This window comes from Mya arenaria, chromosome 15 (genome assembly GCF_026914265.1).
Source record: "Mya arenaria isolate MELC-2E11 chromosome 15, ASM2691426v1".
Classification (NCBI taxonomy): domain Eukaryota; kingdom Metazoa; phylum Mollusca; class Bivalvia; order Myida; family Myidae; genus Mya; species Mya arenaria.
This window is the reverse complement of record NC_069136.1, coordinates 28,125,767-28,132,576: the sequence shown is the minus strand read 5'-3', so window position 1 is coordinate 28,132,576 and position 6,810 is coordinate 28,125,767. Positions and strand designations below refer to the sequence as shown.

The following is a 6,810-nucleotide window of genomic DNA, read 5'->3' as shown; positions in this document are numbered from 1 at the left end:
GAACTGTTACTCTTGCTGCCATATTTTTAGAGTTATTGCCCTTTGTTAATTTTCTTGCTTAGGTTTTGTCCGTGGCATATCTCGTAAACTATAGGAGGTTTCAACCTGAAACTTATTCCGTAGGTTTATCTGATTGAGGGTTCAAATGCCACCTACACTTGAAAGTTAAATGGCAACATCATCATCTATAAATGAATAAAATGCCAATCTAACAGCTATAATGTCGACAGTAAATAATTCGTCAGGCGACACATCCGACTCGCGGAGTTCTAGTTGAGTTATTGCCAAGGTGAAAGTTTAAGCACTATGGCAACAATGCTGCTGCCACTAACAGCTACACCTAAGACACCAAGTCTATCACAATACCCAAATTGTTTGCTTCAACAAAAACCGATAAACTAAAAACAATGCCCTTTAAAATTGCTGACATGCATACTCAGTCTGTATACCTTTCATGCTTGTGTTGAGTTTGGAAGCATTCTCAGCGAGTGTGCAGTGCCACTGGTTACCAAGGTAACACTTGACCCCAGCCAGAGAGGTCAACATTGCTGTCTCAACTGGTTTCTCAAGGGCAAACACCTTTGCACTGAAATATCAAAGAACATGAATAATAATATTTTAATAATATTTTAAAACAATATATTAAATGTTGTCTGTACATGCTAATATAAATCAGTATCATACATGCCATATTTCTGAGAGGCTTCCCTGAGGATTTTGGTCTGAAGTCCAGGGGATTTTGATATTACATCAGGGGATTTTTACGCTACGAAAATCTGCATTTATAATATAAGAATAAATAAGAAATACTCTCAAAGTACAAAATTTTTGCAAAACACCCTACGCTAGAGTCGGAATGAACCTTACTCCCTCAATTAGATCTATCTACATATGAAATTTCAAGTTGATACCACTAATAGTTTAGTAGGAGATATACCCCAAACAAGCGAAAATGGGACGCCGACGCCGCTGCCCACAAAAGTAACCCCTATATGTCGTCTTTTCAGGCGACACAAAAACAAGACCACTGCTACTTGTTGGTACTTATTGCAGTTTCATTCACGTGAAAACAGGCATAACTCATGTTTTCAAAATCAGAGTTAAGGGCATATGATGCATATGTTTGTGTACTGTAACTGGTAAAATTGTGTACATTAAGCTTCATGAGATGATCTTAGAATTGTTATGAATTATAATCACTTAGAGTAAAGCTTTTGTACAACATGTACATGTACCATCATTGCTGCTGTCGAATCCAAGACATCGATAACTTAATTTCTTTCTTCAAAAAACATTAACAGACATGCTAAACAATAAAATCATTCCTTAAAATTGTGACTAAAAACAATCAACAAGTGATATATTAATGACTATTATCTTTCCTTGATCATACCTTCCTGTTTTTGGCGTCGATCTCAGCCTGCATGTTGATCATTATATCGATCTCCCATTGAAGCTGATCGACAGCGTCCTCGACATGAAAGTCTCGCACACACAGCCACTGGGCAAACTCTTGAAGAAGGTCCAATTTAAGCCAGGTTGTACTTTCACTCTGTAATGCAATATTAGTTATTATAATAAGTAAATTTATTAACCTAATCTAAATGAAGGTATTAATGCAAAGTGTTTTTATAGAATAAGCATTTTCTATTTTGATATACTCATAAGATTTTGTGTTTGATCCAAAATTTTTTTAAAAAAGGGACACATTTTACAAATGAAAAAGAGACACACTGATTGACCCATATTAATCAGGCACAGTATAGTTTGATGCAAATTTAATTCAAAGAGCTTAAATTGGCAAAGCATAGTGAAAAATTCACAACAATAGAAATCAAAGCACTGTTAAGATCGGGGTAATTTCATTAAAATACAATTCACTATAGTAGTCAAAGGTTTGAAAGACTTACAGAGAGGGCCTCAATGGCGTTCTGGTATGAAAGAAGCTGCTCCGACGTTTCTTTGGACATGAGGGCAACACGTCGCCACATGTGAGCAACGTAATCCTCACTCTCATCCTGAAATGTTCAATAAAATAGTGATTATTAATAAAACAAAAAATATCTATGATACCATGATTAATACACTGATATAAAGATGGTGGGGGTTGTTACCATAATGATAAAACTTGTAAGAAGTAGGAATTATTATTTTTATCAAAGACATAATAGTACAAAAATAAGCTCTTGTAAGGTTTTGGACTGAAAATTCATTAAGACTGAAAATAGCTTTGAAAATCTAGATACATTTGGTTGAACTTAATTCACAACCATAAATTTAAAAATTATGACATTTAATGACATGTTAAGCATAAAATTGAAAACTTCAATTATATAATTTGATATCAATGGAACCATGCCTAAAAAATGATATTTCTATAATAAAAAATGTTATTTTAATGCATCTATAGGATTAAAATGTAAAATGTTCACAAAATACACAAAATCCCCAAAACAGAGAAAACCAAGCAGATTTATTTGCTGCAGTTTTATTTATCTAGCAATAGTCTATGATGTTAAAAATTCTATGCTGATATAGAACACACCATTAAACCAATAATAAAACTTACGGAAACCCATAACTAAAAATAGATAAAAATTAACAAAAACAACAACAATATTTTTGAAACCATCTCCATCTCTTCATCACCATTAATAAAAATGTACTGAAATATTTAAAAAATAAAGCAAACCTACTAATCTAAGCAGGTATATTTATTTCTATTAAGAATGATGGTTCAGGAAAAATTTAAACCTTCCATAATTCAGCATTTATTAGTTAAAACATTTAATTGATGTTTTTATTTTAGCATAAAATTATATGACAATTTAAACACAAAAACTATACGGACCAGACCCAGACCTTAGACAATATAACAGTAAGAGGAGAACTTTTTTATGACTGAGTGACAAATTATCTAAGATTAAACAAGAGAAAAGTACACATCTTTGCATTGCATTGTCAAAGAACTGGTCGGCCATAATATCCCAACAGGGTCATTTGCTACAAACATGATGGTCATATTCTTAACATTAAAAATATGACTAGTTGTACTATTAATTTGTTGTCCATTTCAATTTGGTATTTATACTACCAGGATTATTATATGTCAACAAAATTCTTGAAAAGTTAAAGGCTTGTGACCAACCAGAATATATAAAGATGTATGAATGTGTACTGAATCAAGTACAGATTCTTTGGTTATGATTGATTAAATTTTATTTGGAAAAAGTAAATAAAACCTCACTGGTTTATATTAATTTGTTTCAGCTTGATTGCACTAACAGTTGAGAGAGCCCGTTTCCTGGGCAGATACTAGGCCTCAATTTTACCAAACATCTCAAGTCCCTTATAACAGGACTTAGTTAAGTTCACTATTTGTATTTTGGTATAATTTGTGTAATATTTACGCATTTTGGGACTTTAAAAGGAAACTTACCTCATGAATATCCAGAAAAACTATTTTTTCTGCAGTAAAATTAAGATTTAGAATGAAATTTGGCATAATAAATAAAGCTACTTAAGCTTGTAACGGTCAAGAACTTTCCATGAATTTGAGCCTGCACTGTGTCCGTTTGAGAGTATATGAGAAAGTTCCCCTGATGGGGATCAAACCCACAACCTCTTGGGTGAAAGGCGGACATTTATCCACTAAACCACTCTTACCCTTATGTAATTTTTTTATAACATCAAACCAATTACAAAAATACAAACACCGTAAAATGAATCTATAGCATGGTAAAGGTAATTGATCAGAATTCTTCCAGTGCAAAGAATGAGAACATGAAACTATAACTTAAACAGAACAAAACAAAATAGTGTTGTCTATCCTGAGGATTGCATGATTTTTAGCAGCTAACAAACTCTTACCAGCATATCCTGTGGTTTGCACAAACAAAGAAGTAAAATAGTGTTATAGGTTTATACTCATTTTTTTAGGTCAATTGTGATGACAAAAACAAGCTGATGGAAATTGTTGTTCAAGTACTCCTACCAAACAATCTAGCATAAAATAACTATGAATTACTTCAGTTTAACCATGTAAGAAAATTAGACCTCCGACTCTCCATTTTTTCTCTTGACCCATGTCTATGGAGTATATGAGTCTAAGGGACACATTCAAGCTGGTTTTGAAAATGAAACACTGCACTCTCACTGCTTTAACTGATGCCCCATCCAACAGCAGGCTTTTAAGTGTTTTCCTAGACCGAATGATGATTTTAATGAGGTAATAATGCGCAAGGTCAATGAAATGCCCATACCACATGATCTGAGCACACTGATAAGCCATCTCATTTACTTTCACAAGCATACTTAGAATGCCATCTTCTTAAACCCATGCATGATAGAATGAACCATTTTTCCATGTTTTGTGCACACACAAACCTTGCGTCGTCTAGACCTATCAGGTTCCAGCTTTCGCAGTTCATGCTGCACATTTAACATTTATATTAAAAAATTAAAAGGGTGTTGCTTTTATGGTTAGCATCAGGTTTCAATTTCAGACCAGGAAAAAAGATACAACAAATACCAAGAAAAAAAGTATATTTATTATTTCATTCATACGAGCTATTTGACATATATACAGCTGACCATATGAAAACAGGGCTTCTAAAAAATGGAAATTTGCCGGTCTGGACCGATTTTGACCATGCCAGACCGATTTCAGTTTCAAAAAGTGTGAACAAAATCGATCCAAAACTTTCTAATTTTTTTATAATTTCGATCAAAAACGACTAAGTCAGTAAAAATTGTAGAAATTGTAATACACAAACATTCTTGGGTCATTCACACATTCAAAATTACCCCCAATAAAAGTGTCCTAGTTACCATCGGACCAATGCGACCAGCTGCTTTTTTCCGCTACGCTGACCAGTCGATATCTATTAATTAGCAGACACTTGCAATCGGTCCAATCACGTGTATTGGTAGGTCGCAGAAGACACAATTAAACAAATTATGTGTTAATTATGTGCTTAGAGCTATCTTGATTAAGTGTTAACAATATTTTCACATAACAATATGCTATGTTGGCATCAATCATTACATGTTGATAACCAATTGTGAAATTTAAATTGTAATGATAGAACAGAACAGAACAGAAAATTTATTTTGACTTAAGCATATAAACAGCTCATCGTCACATTACGATAGAAGCATTGCTGGTTAAAAACGGTTGTAAAGATAAATGCAATTGTTATTGTTAATCTGCGAAAGCATCAAAATTCCAAATTAATTAACCTAATCATATAGGATATTTACAGCAACAAGCTTGATTAACTACAGAGTCTGATAGCTGAATGCGCCGCTTACGTCATTTTAATTCACATTAATGAAAAATTTGTTGTCGATATCAAACTTAGCTTATAAATCTAGATATATATTATTATTCGAGATTATCAGTTGAATGTTGACTTACCTTGTTAGAATCGTTGCAGAACTCAATGAGAATCTCATTTGAATTAAGTTTCTATCAATGACTACCTTAATCGGCTATGATGGTTCTAGAGCCCTCTTAAAAATTGCCACATCGCGATAAAATATTGACAGAACACAAGTCGTGAAAAATGTGTAACATTTCTAAATAATCAGACTTTGACAACAGGCCTTTTTTTGAGGGGGGGATTTTTTTTTTTGGGGGGGGGGTGTCGCCCGGGTTCGGACCGATTGAAGTTCCAAACTTTTAGAAGCCTTGTATGAAAAGCATTTATTATCCGATAATTTTAAATTTGAAGACAAAACTGTACACAGGTTTATACATTACTATTGGTAAATCTGTTTTTTGGTTTCATGAAGACCCATAATCTATCCATTGATAGATGCCATCAATTAGTAAAATCAAGCCTTATATAAACATATTTATTCAAATCAATTTACCATGCATGCAAATGGAACATAGAAAGTTGTCCTTAAAGTTCAATTTATTTTGGTTTATGATACTTATTGAATTAAGTGTCTTTGACAGTATGGTTCAAAACAATTACAACTCACACTACCCACATTATTGAAATTATATGACTCTCAGTTAGCCCCAAAGCATAATTTTAATAAATCATGTAGTATGTGCAGTAATTATTACTTTAACCCTGGAAATTTAAGAAAACATTCAAAGAAAATACATACATTAACTTCATACTAATAATCATCAGAGAATATTGTTCACCAGATCCTCGGCGAACAAACAAAGTTGATATTAACTCACATACAAATACTTCAGTAGAAAACTACCGTTCAAAGAACCTTATAGGTTAAAGAAAAAATCAAGTATGTAACACTGACCTTGAACTTCTGAATATCCATGGCAACACTTCTTCCCAGTCTGGCCTTAGTCATCACACGGTGCTTGAATATCAGGCTGAAACAAAGTGACCAAATGTGAGGTTACAGAAATATGGCATATTAAGTATTTAATAGTAGAAACAAATGAATCTGAGCAAACTTTAAAAGTTGCACTATAAGAAACAAATGAAATATAGTTCTGGTACTGTTTTTGCTATGAACAACAATATGTCTTGTAAAACACTAACACAAAACTGTAAAATATTTGTTGTTCTTAATAGAAATTGCCAAAATACACGCATTCATGACTGTTCGAACATATGTTATTTTATATTTCATAAATGAGCTCCGGCATGCATGCCAAGCCTTCTTTGATTGTAGGTATTTTAACATGACCATCTTGCAAATCTAAGCATGGTTTTTACATACAGGCTATGTTTAGTCCTCGGCATGTCTGTAATCGCCTGGTCCATCGCCAGCAGACCAGCCTCCCATTGTCCCTCATCTGCATATGATTGGAAGAGCACACTA

The 6,810-nt window shown here is 33.2% G+C and overlaps 1 long non-coding RNA gene across 1 annotated transcript; it reads right to left on the bottom strand.

The window, feature by feature from the left end:
- Window positions 1–1,451: 1,451 nt before the first annotated feature.
- On the bottom strand, window positions 1,452–6,335 carry LOC128218922 (uncharacterized). Its single transcript, XR_008258509.1, has 3 exons — window positions 6,280–6,335; window positions 1,911–2,018; window positions 1,452–1,552 (listed from the first exon to the last, which is right to left on the bottom strand). It is a non-coding gene; the product is annotated as an uncharacterized LOC128218922 (long non-coding RNA).
- Window positions 6,336–6,810: the final 475 nt, after the last annotated feature.